Source organism: Engystomops pustulosus, chromosome 3 (assembly GCF_040894005.1).
Source record: "Engystomops pustulosus chromosome 3, aEngPut4.maternal, whole genome shotgun sequence".
NCBI lineage: Eukaryota > Metazoa > Chordata > Amphibia > Anura > Leptodactylidae > Engystomops > Engystomops pustulosus.
Window position 1 is genome coordinate 212,423,435 of NC_092413.1, and position 14,652 is coordinate 212,438,086.

Consider the following 14,652-nt stretch of genomic DNA (forward strand, 5'->3'; position numbering starts at 1 on the left):
CACCCCCTCATCCTCATAGACTGCAAGCTCTTGTGTCACCCCTCATCCTCATAGACTGTAAGCTCTTGTGACACCCCCTCATCCTCATAGACTGTAAGCTCTTGTGTCACCCCTCATCCTCATAGACTGTAAGCTCTTGTGTCACCCCTCATCCTCATAGACTGTAAGCTCTTGTGTCACCCCCTCATCCTCATAAACTGTAAGCTTTTGTGTCACCCCCTCATACTCAGAGACTGTAAGCTCTTGTGTCACCCCCTCATCCTCATAGACTGTAAGCTCTTGTGTCACCACCTCATCCTCATAAACTGTAAGCTCTTGTGTCACCACCTCATCCTCATAGACTGTAAGCTCTTGTGTCTACCCCTCATCCTCATAGACTGTAAGCTCTTGTGTCACCCCCTCATCCTCATAGACTATAAGCTCTTGTGTCTACCCCTCATCCTCATAGACTGTAAGCTCTTGTGTCACCCCCTCATCCTCATAGACTGAAACCTCTTGTGTCTACACCTCATCCTCATAGACTGAAACCTCTTGTGTCTACACCTCATCCTCATAGACTGTAAGCTCTTGTGTCACCCCCTCATCCTAATAGACTGTAAGCTCTTGTGTCCCCCCTCATCCTCATAGACTGTAAGCTCTTGTGTCACCCCCACATCCTCATAGAATGTAAGCTCTTGTGCCAGCCCCTCATCCTCATAGACTGTAAGCTCTTGTGCCACCTCCTCATCCTCATAGACTGTAAGCTCTTGTGTCACCCCCTCATCCTCATAGACTGTAAGCTCTTGTGTCACCTCCTCATCCTCAGACTGTAAGCTCTTGTGTCACCCCCTCATACTCATAGACTGTAAGCTCTTGTGTCACCCCCTCATCCTCATAAACTTTAAGCTCTTGTGTCACCTCCTCATCCTCATAGAATGTAATCTCTTGTGTCACCCCTCACCCTTATAGACTGTAAGCTCTTGTGTCACCTCCTCATACTCATAGACTGTAAGCTCTTGTGTCAACCCCTCATCCTCATAGACTGTAAGCTCTTGTGTCACCCCCTCATCCTCATAGACTGTAAGCTCTTGTGTCACCTCCTCATCCTCATAGACTGTAAGCTCTTGTGTCATCCCCTCATCCTCATAGACTGTAAGCTCTTGTGTCACTCCCTCATCCTCATAGACTGTAAGCTCTTGTGTCACCTCCTCATCCTCATAGACTGTAAGCTCTTGTGTCATCCCCTCATCCTCATAGACTGTAAGCTCTTGTGTCACTCCCTCATCCTTATAGACTGTAAGCTCTTGTGTCTACCCTTCATCCTCATAGACTGTAAGCTCTTGTGTCACCACCTCATCCTCATAGACTGTAAGCTCTTGTGTCCCCCCTCATCCTCATAGACTGTAAGCCTTTTGTGTCCCCCCTCATCCTCATAGACTGTAAGCTCTTGTGTCACTCCCTCATCCTCATAGACTGTAAGCTCTTGTGTCTACCCCTCATCCTCACAGACTGTAAGCTCTTGTGTCACCACCTCATCCTCATAGACTGTAAGCTCTTGTGTCCCCCCTCATCCTCATAGACTGTAAGCTCTTGTGTCACCTCCTCATCCTCATAGACTGTAAGCTCTTGTGACACCCCCTCATCCTCATAGACTGCAAGCTCTTGTGTCACCCCTCATCCTCATAGACTGTAAGCTCTTGTGACACCCCCTCATCCTCATAGACTGTAAGCTCTTGTGTCACCCCTCATCCTCATAGACTGTAAGCTCTTGTGTCACCCCTCATCCTCATAGACTGTAAGCTCTTGTGTCACCCCCTCATCCTCATAAACTGTAAGCTTTTGTGTCACCCCCTCATACTCAGAGACTGTAAGCTCTTGTGTCACCCCCTCATCCTCATAGACTGTAAGCTCTTGTGTCACCACCTCATCCTCATAGACTGTAAGCTCTTGTGTCTACCCCTCATCCTCATAGACTGTAAGCTCTTGTGTCACCCCCTCATCCTCATAGACTATAAGCTCTTGTGTCTACCCCTCATCCTCATAGACTGTAAGCTCTTGTGTCACCCCCTCATCCTCATAGACTGAAACCTCTTGTGTCTACACCTCATCCTCATAGACTGAAACCTCTTGTGTCTACACCTCATCCTCATAGACTGTAAGCTCTTGTGTCACCCCCTCATCCTCATAGACTGTAAGCTCTTGTGTCCCCCCTCATCCTCATAGACTGTAAGCTCTTGTGTCACCCCCACATCCTCATAGAATGTAAGCTCTTGTGCCAGCCCCTCATCCTCATAGACTGTAAGCTCTTGTGCCACCTCCTCATCCTCATAGACTGTAAGCTCTTGTGTCACCCCCTCATCCTCATAGACTGTAAGCTCTTGTGTCACCTCCTCATCCTCAGACTGTAAGCTCTTGTGTCACCCCCTCATACTCATAGACTGTAAGCTCTTGTGTCACCCCCTCATCCTCATAAACTTTAAGCTCTTGTGTCACCTCCTCATCCTCATAGAATGTAATCTCTTGTGTCACCCCTCACCCTTATAGACTGTAAGCTCTTGTGTCACCTCCTCATACTCATAGACTGTAAGCTCTTGTGTCAACCCCTCATCCTCATAGACTGTAAGCTCTTGTGTCACCCCCTCATCCTCATAGACTGTAAGCTCTTGTGTCACCTCCTCATCCTCATAGACTGTAAGCTCTTGTGTCATCCCCTCATCCTCATAGACTGTAAGCTCTTGTGTCACTCCCTCATCCTCATAGACTGTAAGCTCTTGTGTCACCTCCTCATCCTCATAGACTGTAAGCTCTTGTGTCATCCCCTCATCCTCATAGACTGTAAGCTCTTGTGTCACTCCCTCATCCTTATAGACTGTAAGCTCTTGTGTCTACCCTTCATCCTCATAGACTGTACGCTCTTGTGTCACCACCTCATCCTCATAGACTGTAAGCTCTTGTGTCCCCCCTCATCCTCATAGACTGTAAGCTCTTGTGTCACCTCCTCATCCTCATAGACTGTAAGCTCTTGTGACACCCCCTCATCCTCATAGACTGCAAGCTCTTGTGTCACCCCTCATCCTCATAGACTGTAAGCTCTTGTGACACCCCCTCATCCTCATAGACTGTAAGCTCTTGTGTCAACCCTCATCCTCATAGACTGTAAGCTCTTGTGTCACCCCTCATCCTCATAGACTGTAAGCTCTTGTGTCACCCCCTCATCCTCATAAACTGTAAGCTCTTGTGTCACCCCCTCATACTCAGAGACTGTAAGCTCTTGTGTCACCCCCTCATCCTCATAGACTGTAAGCTCTTGTGTCACCACCTCATCCTCATAAACTGTAAGCTCTTGTGTCACAACCTCATCCTCATAGACTGTAAGCTCTTGTGTCTACCCCTCATCCTCATAGACTGTAAGCTCTTGTGTCACCCCCTCATCCTCATAGACGGTAAGCTCTTGTGTCTACCCCTCATCCTCATAGACTGTAAGCTCTTGTGTCACCCCCTCATCCTCATAGACTGTAACCTCTTGTGTCTACACCTCATCCTCATAGACTGTAAGCTCTTGTGTCACCCCCTCATCCTCATAGACTGTAAGCTCTTGTGTCCCCCCTCATCCTCATAGACTGTAAGCTCTTGTGTCACCCCCTCATCCTCATAGAATGTAAGCTCTTGTGCCAGCCCCTCATCCTCATAGACTGTAAGCTCTGGTGCCACCTCCTCATCCTCATAGACTGTAAGCTCTTGTGTCACCCCCTCATCCTCATAGACTGTAAGCTCTTGTGTCACCTCCTCATCCTCAGACTGTAAGCTCTTGTGTCACCCCCTCATCCTCATAGACTGTAAGCTCTTGTGTCACCTCCTCATCCTCATAGAATGTAATCTCTTGTGTCACCCCTCACCCTTATAGACTGTAAGCTCTTGTGTCACCTCCTCATACTCATAGACTGTAAGCTCTTGTGTCACCCCCTCATCCTCATAGACTGTAAGCTCTTGTGTCACCCCCTCATCCTCATAGACTGTAAGCTCTTGTGTCACCTCCTCATCCTCATAGACTGTAAGCTCTTGTGTCAGCCCCTCATCCTCAGAGACTGTAAGCTCTTGTGTCATCCCCTCATCCTCATAGACTGTAAGCTCTTGTGTCAACCCCTCATCCTCAGAGACTGTAAGCTCTTGTGTCACCTCTTCATCCTCATAGACTGTAAGCTCTTGTGTCAGCCCCTCATCCTCAGAGACTGTAAGCTCTTGTGTCACCCCCTCATCCTCAGAGACTATAAGCTCTTTAGTCACCCCTCATCCTCATAGTTTGTAAGCTCTTGTGTCACCCCTTCATCCTCATAGACTGTAAGCTCTTGGGTCACCACCTCATCCTCATAGACTGTAAGCTCTTGTGTCACCCCCTCATCCTCATAGACTGTAAGCTCTTGGGTCACCTTCTCATCCTCATAGACTGTAAGCTCTTGTGTCACCCCCTCATCCTCATAGACTGTAAGCTCTTGTGTCTACCCCTCATCCTCATAGACTGTAAGCTCTTGTGTCACCCCCTCATCCTCATAGACTGTAACCTCTTGTGTGTACCCCTCATCCTCATAGACTGTAAGCTCTTGTGTCACCCCCTCATCCTCATAGACTGTAAGCTCTTGTGTCACCCCCTCATCCTCATAGACTGTACGCTCTTCTGTCACCTCCTCATCCTCATAGACTGTAAGCTCTTGTGTCACCCCCTCATCCTCATAGACTGTAAGCTCTTGTGTCACCTCCTCATCCTCAGACTGTAAGCTCTTGTGTCACCCCCTCATCCTCAGAGACTGTAAGCTCTTTAGTCACCCCTCATCCTCATAGTTTGTAAGCTCTTGTGTCACCCCTTCATCCTCATAGACTCTAAGCTCTTGTGTCACCACCTCATCCTCATAGACTGTAAGCTCTTGTGTCACCCCCTCATCCTCATAGACTGTAAGCTCTTGTGTCTACCCCTCATCCTCATAGACTGTAAGCTCTTTTGTCAACCCCTCATCCTCATAGACTGTAACCTCTTGTGTCTACCCCTCATCCTCATAGACTGTAAGCTCTTGTGTCACCCCCTTTTTATCATAGACTGTAAGGTCTTGTGTCACCCCCTCATCCTCATAGACTGTAAGCTCTTGTGTCATCCTCTTATCCTCATAGACTGTAAGCTCTTGTGTCACCCCTCATCCACATAGACTGTAAGCTCTTGTGTCACCCCCTCATCTTCATAGAATGTAAGCTCTTGTGTCAACCCCTCATCCTCATAGACTGTAAGCTCTTGTGTCACCTCCTCATCCTCATAGAATGTAAGATCTTGTGTCCACCCTCATCCTCATGGACTGTAAGCTCTTGTGTCACCTCCTCATACTCATAGACTGTAAGCTCTTGTGTCACCCCCTCATCCTCATAGACTGTAAGCTCTTGGGTCACCTTCTCATCCTCATAGACTGTAAGCTCTTGTGTCACCCCCTCATCCTCATAGACTGTAAGCTCTTGTGTCTACCCCTCATCCTCATAGACTGTAAGCTCTTGTGTCACCCCCTCATCCTCATAGACTGTAACCTCTTGTGTGTACCCCTCATCCTCATAGACTGTAAGCTCTTGTGTCACCCCCTCATCCTCATAGACTGTAAGCTCTTGTGTCACCCCCTCATCCTCATAGACTGTACGCTCTTCTGTCACCTCCTCATCCTCATAGACTGTAAGCTCTTGTGTCACCCCCTCATCCTCATAGACTGTAAGCTCTTGTGTCACCTCCTCATCCTCAGACTGTAAGCTCTTGTGTCACCCCCTCATCCTCAGAGACTGTAAGCTCTTTAGTCACCCCTCATCCTCATAGTTTGTAAGCTCTTGTGTCACCCCTTCATCCTCATAGACTCTAAGCTCTTGTGTCACCACCTCATCCTCATAGACTGTAAGCTCTTGTGTCACCCCCTCATCCTCATAGACTGTAAGCTCTTGTGTCTACCCCTCATCCTCATAGACTGTAAGCTCTTGTGACACCCCCTCATCCTCATAGACTGTAAGCTCTTGTGTCAACCCTCATCCTCATAGACTGTAAGCTCTTGTGTCACCCCTCATCCTCATAGACTGTAAGCTCTTGTGTCACCCCCTCATCCTCATAAACTGTAAGCTCTTGTGTCACCCCCTCATACTCAGAGACTGTAAGCTCTTGTGTCACCCCCTCATCCTCATAGACTGTAAGCTCTTGTGTCACCACCTCATCCTCATAAACTGTAAGCTCTTGTGTCACAACCTCATCCTCATAGACTGTAAGCTCTTGTGTCTACCCCTCATCCTCATAGACTGTAAGCTCTTGTGTCACCCCCTCATCCTCATAGACGGTAAGCTCTTGTGTCTACCCCTCATCCTCATAGACTGTAAGCTCTTGTGTCACCCCCTCATCCTCATAGACTGTAACCTCTTGTGTCTACACCTCATCCTCATAGACTGTAAGCTCTTGTGTCACCCCCTCATCCTCATAGACTGTAAGCTCTTGTGTCCCCCCTCATCCTCATAGACTGTAAGCTCTTGTGTCACCCCCTCATCCTCATAGAATGTAAGCTCTTGTGCCAGCCCCTCATCCTCATAGACTGTAAGCTCTGGTGCCACCTCCTCATCCTCATAGACTGTAAGCTCTTGTGTCACCCCCTCATCCTCATAGACTGTAAGCTCTTGTGTCACCTCCTCATCCTCAGACTGTAAGCTCTTGTGTCACCCCCTCATCCTCATAGACTGTAAGCTCTTGTGTCACCTCCTCATCCTCATAGAATGTAATCTCTTGTGTCACCCCTCACCCTTATAGACTGTAAGCTCTTGTGTCACCTCCTCATACTCATAGACTGTAAGCTCTTGTGTCACCCCCTCATCCTCATAGACTGTAAGCTCTTGTGTCACCCCCTCATCCTCATAGACTGTAAGCTCTTGTGTCACCTCCTCATCCTCATAGACTGTAAGCTCTTGTGTCAGCCCCTCATCCTCAGAGACTGTAAGCTCTTGTGTCATCCCCTCATCCTCATAGACTGTAAGCTCTTGTGTCAACCCCTCATCCTCAGAGACTGTAAGCTCTTGTGTCACCTCTTCATCCTCATAGACTGTAAGCTCTTGTGTCAGCCCCTCATCCTCAGAGACTGTAAGCTCTTGTGTCACCCCCTCATCCTCAGAGACTATAAGCTCTTTAGTCACCCCTCATCCTCATAGTTTGTAAGCTCTTGTGTCACCCCTTCATCCTCATAGACTGTAAGCTCTTGGGTCACCACCTCATCCTCATAGACTGTAAGCTCTTGTGTCACCCCCTCATCCTCATAGACTGTAAGCTCTTGGGTCACCTTCTCATCCTCATAGACTGTAAGCTCTTGTGTCACCCCCTCATCCTCATAGACTGTAAGCTCTTGTGTCTACCCCTCATCCTCATAGACTGTAAGCTCTTGTGTCACCCCCTCATCCTCATAGACTGTAACCTCTTGTGTGTACCCCTCATCCTCATAGACTGTAAGCTCTTGTGTCACCCCCTCATCCTCATAGACTGTAAGCTCTTGTGTCACCCCCTCATCCTCATAGACTGTACGCTCTTCTGTCACCTCCTCATCCTCATAGACTGTAAGCTCTTGTGTCACCCCCTCATCCTCATAGACTGTAAGCTCTTGTGTCACCTCCTCATCCTCAGACTGTAAGCTCTTGTGTCACCCCCTCATCCTCAGAGACTGTAAGCTCTTTAGTCACCCCTCATCCTCATAGTTTGTAAGCTCTTGTGTCACCCCTTCATCCTCATAGACTCTAAGCTCTTGTGTCACCACCTCATCCTCATAGACTGTAAGCTCTTGTGTCACCCCCTCATCCTCATAGACTGTAAGCTCTTGTGTCTACCCCTCATCCTCATAGACTGTAAGCTCTTTTGTCAACCCCTCATCCTCATAGACTGTAACCTCTTGTGTCTACCCCTCATCCTCATAGACTGTAAGCTCTTGTGTCACCCCCTTTTTATCATAGACTGTAAGGTCTTGTGTCACCCCCTCATCCTCATAGACTGTAAGCTCTTGTGTCATCCTCTTATCCTCATAGACTGTAAGCTCTTGTGTCACCCCTCATCCACATAGACTGTAAGCTCTTGTGTCACCCCCTCATCTTCATAGAATGTAAGCTCTTGTGTCAACCCCTCATCCTCATAGACTGTAAGCTCTTGTGTCACCTCCTCATCCTCATAGAATGTAAGATCTTGTGTCCACCCTCATCCTCATGGACTGTAAGCTCTTGTGTCACCTCCTCATACTCATAGACTGTAAGCTCTTGTGTCACCCCCTCATCCTCGTAGTTTGTAAGCTTTTGTGTCACCCCTTCAACCTCATAGACTGTAAGCTCTTGTGTCACCCCCTCATCCTCATAGACTGTAAGCTCTTGTGTCACCACCTCATCCTCATAGACTGTAAGCTCTTGTGTCACCCCCTCATCCTCATAGACTGTAAGCTCTTGTGCCACCTCCTCATCCTCATAGACTGTAAGCTCTTGTGTCATCCCCTCATCCTCATAGACTGTAAGCTCTTGTGTCACCTCCTCATCCTCATAGACTGTAAGCTCTTGTGTCATCCCCTCATCCTCATAGACTGTAAGCTCTTGTGTCACCTCCTCATCCTCATAGACTGTAAGCTCTTGTGTCATTCCTCATCCTCATAGACTGTAAGCTCTTGTGTCACCACCTCATCCTCATAGACTGTAAGCTCTTGTGTCACCACCTCATCCTCATAGACTGTAAACTCTTGTGTCACCTCCTCATCCTCATAGACTGTAAGCTCTTGTGTCATCCCCTCATTCTCATAGACTGTAAGCTCTTGTGTCACCACCTCATCCTCATAGACTGTAAGCTCTTGTGTCACCACCTCATCCTCATAGACTGTAAGCTCTTGTGTCACCCCTCATCCTCATAGATTGTAAGCTCTTGTGTCACCCCCTCATCCTCATAGACTGTAAGCTCTTGTGTCACCACCTCATCCTCTTAGACGGTAAGCTCTTGTGTCACCTCCTCATCCTCATAGACTGTAAGCTCTTGTGTCATCCCCTCATCCTCATAGACTGTAAGCTCTTGTGTCACCACCTCATCCTCATAGACTGTAAGCTCTTGTGTCACCACCTCATCCTCATAGACTGTAAGCTCTTGTGTCACCCCTCATCCTCATAGACTGTAAGCTCTTGTGTCACCCCCTCATCCTCATAGACTGTAAGCTATTGTGTCACCCCCTCATCCTCATAGACTGTAAGCTCTTGTGTCATCCCCTCATTCTCATAGACTGTAAGCTCTTGTGTCACCCCCTCATCCTCATAGACTGTAAGCTCTTGTGTCACCACCTCATCCTCATAGACTGTAAGCTCTTGTGTCACCCCTCATCCTCATAGACTGTAAGCTCTTGTGTCACCCCCTCATCCTCAAAGATTGTAAGCTCTTGTGTCACCCCTCATCCTCATAGACTGTAAGCTATTGTGTCACCCCCTCATCCTCATAGACTGTAAGCTCTTGTGTCATCCCCTCATTCTCATAGACTGTAAGCTCTTGTGTCACCCCCTCATCCTCATAGACTGTAAGCTCTTGTGTCACCACCTCATCCTCATAGACTGTAAGCTCTTGTGTCACCCCTCATCCTCATAGACTGTAAGCTCTTGTGTCACCCCCTCATCCTCAAAGATTGTAAGCTCTTGTGTCACCCCTCATCCTCATAGACTGTAAGCTCTTGTGTCACCCCCTCATCCTCAAAGACTGTAAGCTCTTGTGTCACCTCCTCATCCTCATAGACTGTAAGCTCTTGTGTCATCCCCTCATCCTCATAGACTGTAAGCTATTGTGTCACCCCCTCATCCTCATAGACTGTAAGCTCTTGTGTCACCCCTCATCCACATAGACTGTAAGCTCTTGTGTCACCTCCTCATCCTCATAGAATGTAAGCTCTTGTGTCACCCCTCATCCTCATAGACTGTAAGCTCTTGTGTCACCTCCTCATACTCATAGACTGTAAGCTCTTGTGTCACCCCCTCATCCTCAGAGACTGTAAGCTCTTGTGTCACCCCCTCATCCTCGTAGTTTGTAAGCTCTTGTGTCACCCCTTCAACCTCATAGACTGTAAGCTCTTGTGTCACCCCCTCATCCTCATAGACTGTAAGCTCTTGTGTCACCACCTCATCCTCATAGACTGTAAGCTCTTGTGTCACCCCCTCATCCTCATAGACTGTAAGCTCTTGTGTCACCTCCTCATCCTCATAGACTGTAAGCTCTTGTGTCATTCCCTCATTCTCATAGACTGTAAGCTCTTGTGTCACCACCTCATCCTCATAGACTGTAAGCTCTTGTGTCACCACCTCATCCTCTTAGACGGTAAGCTCTTGTGTCACCTCCTCATCCTCATAGACTGTAAGCTCTTGTGTCATCCCCTCATCCTCATAGACTGTAAGCTCTTGTGTCACCACCTCATCCTCATAGACTGTAAGCTCTTGTGTCACCACCTCATCCTCATAGACTGTAAGCTCTTGTGTCACCCCTCATCCTCATAGACTGTAAGCTCTTGTGTCACCCCCTCATCCTCATAGACTGTAAGCTCTTGTGTCACCCCCTCATCCTCATAGACTGTAAGCTCTTGTGTCATCCCCTCATTCTCATAGACTGTAAGCTCTTGTGTCACCACCTCATCCTCATAGACTGTAAGCTCTTGTGTCACCACCTCATTCTCATAGACTGTAAGCTCTTGTGTCACCCCTCATCCTCATAGACTGTAAGCTCTTGTGTCACCCCCTCATCCTCATAGATTGTAAGCTCTTGTGTCACCCCTCATCCTCATAGACTGTAAGCTCTTGTGTCACCTCCTCATCCTCATAGACTGTAAGCTCTTGTGTCATCCCCTCATCCTCATAGACTGTAAGCTCTTGTGTCATCCCCTCATCCTCATAGACTGTAAGCTCTTGTGTCACCTCCTCATCCTCATAGACTGTAAGCTCTTGTGTCACCCCCTCATCCTCATAGACTGTAAGCTCTTGTGTCACCTCCTCATCCTCATAGACTGTAAGCTCTTGTGTCATCCCCTCATCCTCATAGACTGTAAGCTATTGTGTCACCCCCTCATCCTCATAGACTGTAAGCTCTTGTGTCACCCCTCATCCACATAGACTGTAAGCTCTTGTGTCACCTCCTCATCCTCATAGAATGTAAGCTCTTGTGTCACCCCTCATCCTCATAGACTGTAAGCTCTTGTGTCACCTCCTCATACTCATAGACTGTAAGCTCTTGTGTCACCCCCTCATCCTCAGAGACTGTAAGCTCTTGTGTCACCCCCTCATCCTCGTAGTTTGTAAGCTCTTGTGTCACCCCTTCAACCTCATAGACTGTAAGCTCTTGTGTAACCCCCTCATCCTCATACACTGTAAGCTCTTGTGTCACCACCTCATCCTCATAGACTGTAAGCTCTTGTGTCACCCCCTCATCCTCATAGACTGTAAGCTCTTGTGTCACCTCCTCATCCTCATAGACTGGACTGTAAGCTCTTGTGTCATCCCCTCATCCTCATAGACTGTAAGCTCTTGTGTCTCCTCCTCATCCTCATAGACTGTAAGCTCTTGTGTCATCCCCTCATCCTCATAGACTGTAAGCTCTTGTGTCACCACCTCATCCTCATAGACTGTAAGCTCTTGTGTCACCTCCTCATCCTCATAGACTGTAAGCTCTTGTGTCACCACCTCATCCTCATAGACTGTAAGCTCTTGTGTCACCCCTCATCCTCATAGACTGTAAGCTCTTGTGTCACCCCTCATTCTCATAGACTGTAAGCTCTTGTGTCACCCCCTCATCCTCATAGACTGTAAGCTCTTGTGTCACCTCCTCATCCTCATAGACTGTAAGCTCTTGTGTCATCCCCTCATCCTCATAGACTGTAAGCTCTTTTGTCTACCCCTCATCCTCATAGACTGTAAGCTCTTGTGTCACCCCCTCATCCTCATAGACTGTAAGCTCTTGTGTCATCCCCTCATTCTCATAGACTGTAAGCTCTTGTGTCACCACCTCATCCTCATAGACTGTAAGCTCTTGTGTCACCACCTCATCCTCATAGACTGTAAGCTCTTGTGTCACCCCTCATCCTCATAGACTGTAAGCTCTTGTGTCACCCCCTCATCCTCATAGATTGTAAGCTCTTGTGTCACCCCTCATCCTCATAGACTGTAAGCTCTTGTGTCACCTCCTCATCCTCATAGACTGTAAGCTCTTGTGTCATCCCCTCATCCTCATAGACTGTAAGCTCTTGTGTCATCCCCTCATCCTCATAGACTGTGAGCTCTTGTGTCACCTCCTCATCCTCATAGACTGTAAGCTCTTGTGTCACCCCCTCATCCTCATAGACTGTAAGCTCTTGTGTCACCCCCTCATCCACAAAGACTGTAAGCTCTTGTGTCACCTCCTCATCCTCATAGACTGTAAGCTCTTGTGTCATCCCCTCATCCTCATAGACTGTAAGCTATTGTGTCACCCCCTCATCCTCATAGACTGTAAGCTCTTGTGTCACCCCTCATCCACATAGACTGTAAGCTCTTGTGTCACCTCCTCATCCTCATAGAATGTAAGCTCTTGTGTCACCCCTCATCCTCATAGACTGTAAGCTCTTGTGTCACCTCCTCATACTCATAGACTGTAAGCTCTTGTGTCACCCCCTCATCCTCAGAGACTGTAAGCTCTTGTGTCACCCCCTCATCCTCGTAGTTTGTAAGCTCTTGTGTCACCCCTTCAACCTCATAGACTGTAAGCTCTTGTGTAACCCCCTCATCCTCATAGACTGTAAGCTCTTGTGTCACCACCTCATCCTCATAGACTGTAAGCTCTTGTGTCACCCCCTCATCCTCATAGACTGTAAGCTCTTGTGTCACCTCCTCATCCTCATAGACTGGACTGTAAGCTCTTGTGTCATCCCCTCATCCTCATAGACTGTAAGCTCTTGTGTCTCCTCCTCATCCTCATAGACTGTAAGCTCTTGTGTCATCCCCTCATCCTCATAGACTGTAAGCTCTTGTGTCACCACCTCATCCTCATAGACTGTAAGCTCTTGTGTCACCTCCTCATCCTCATAGACTGTAAGCTCTTGTGTCACCACCTCATCCTCATAGACTGTAAGCTCTTGTGTCACCCCTCATCCTCATAGACTGTAAGCTCTTGTGTCACCCCTCATTCTCATAGACTGTAAGCTCTTGTGTCACCCCCTCATCCTCATAGACTGTAAGCTCTTGTGTCACCTCCTCATCCTCATAGACTGTAAGCTCTTGTGTCATCCCCTCATCCTCATAGACTGTAAGCTCTTGTGTCATCCCCTCATCCTCATAGACTGTAAGCTCTTTTGTCTACCCCTCATCCTCATAGACTGTAAGCTCTTGTGTCACCTCCTCATCCTCATAGACTGTAAGCTCTTGTGTCATCCCCTCATCCTCATAGACTGTAAGCTCTTTTGTCACCCCCTCATCCTCATAGACTGTAAGCTCTTGTGTCAACCCCTCATCCTCATAGACTGTAAGTTGTGTAAAGTCAAATTGGCTGTATAAAGTCATGGAGGCGGAGAACTCAGCATTGAAGTCAAGCTCTCCCCACCTTAGAGGTACTCTCGTTAGTATAACAGAGAGTAGTCAGAGCCGTGTGTTAGAACGAGCCGTGCACCTGTGTGTCCATGCTCAGATTTCTATCCCCTAGAAGTAAACATAGAAGCTTCCTATGGAATGACAGCAAGCAGAGATCTAGAAAACTGTGAAGAATTGATACCGAATGTATATTGGAAAATTGTATAACTTTTTATTATACGAACAATAACATTAATTTGCCTAAATGGGAAAACCCCTTTAAGTATCAAACACAAAAACAGAACACAAAATGGAGGTTCTATACGGAATTTTCGAATTTTGACAATAAAATGTTTATTTAGCCCTAAAATTCACATGTTCAATCAGGATAAAATGCAAAAAACACTTCTCAGATTTTGTAATGCAGTTTCTCTCGAGTCTGGCAATACCCCACATGTCAATGTAAACCACTTTATGGGCCCATAACAAAGCGCAATACAAGAGAAACCCCTAAAAAGTGACCCCATTTGAAAACTGCTCCCCTCAAGGAGTATAGTAACACTTTTTGTGTGGCTATACCCCATTAATTACATTTTATTAACTTCTTTGGTGGGAATGCAAAAATAAAAAAAATCTATTTTGATACAGATTTTCATCATTTTCATCATTTTCATTGATCAAACTGTATTAGGACTTATTTTTTGTGGAATGAGTTTTACTTTTTATTGGCATCATTGTGGTATAAATGTGACATTTTGATCACCTTTTTATTGCTTTTTTGTTTTAATGGATGCGCAAAATTTAAAATTTTTGTCATGGCTTTTTAAAATAATTTTTGTTACTGTATTCACTGTACAAGTTCAGTAATGATTTCATCTGATTGTACGGGTTGTTACGGGCGCGACGATACCATATATATGCGTATTGTTTGGTGGTTCTCACTTTTTTACTATATGTTGAAGTTTTATCATATATGGGAACTTTTATTATTTATTTGTAAAAAATGTTGTCACTTTTTGTATATTTTTTTGGCTTTCGCACTCCTGGACTTGAAAAGTCGATCGTCGATCACCGTTGACAGTTGTCATGGAGACTGCAAGACAACTA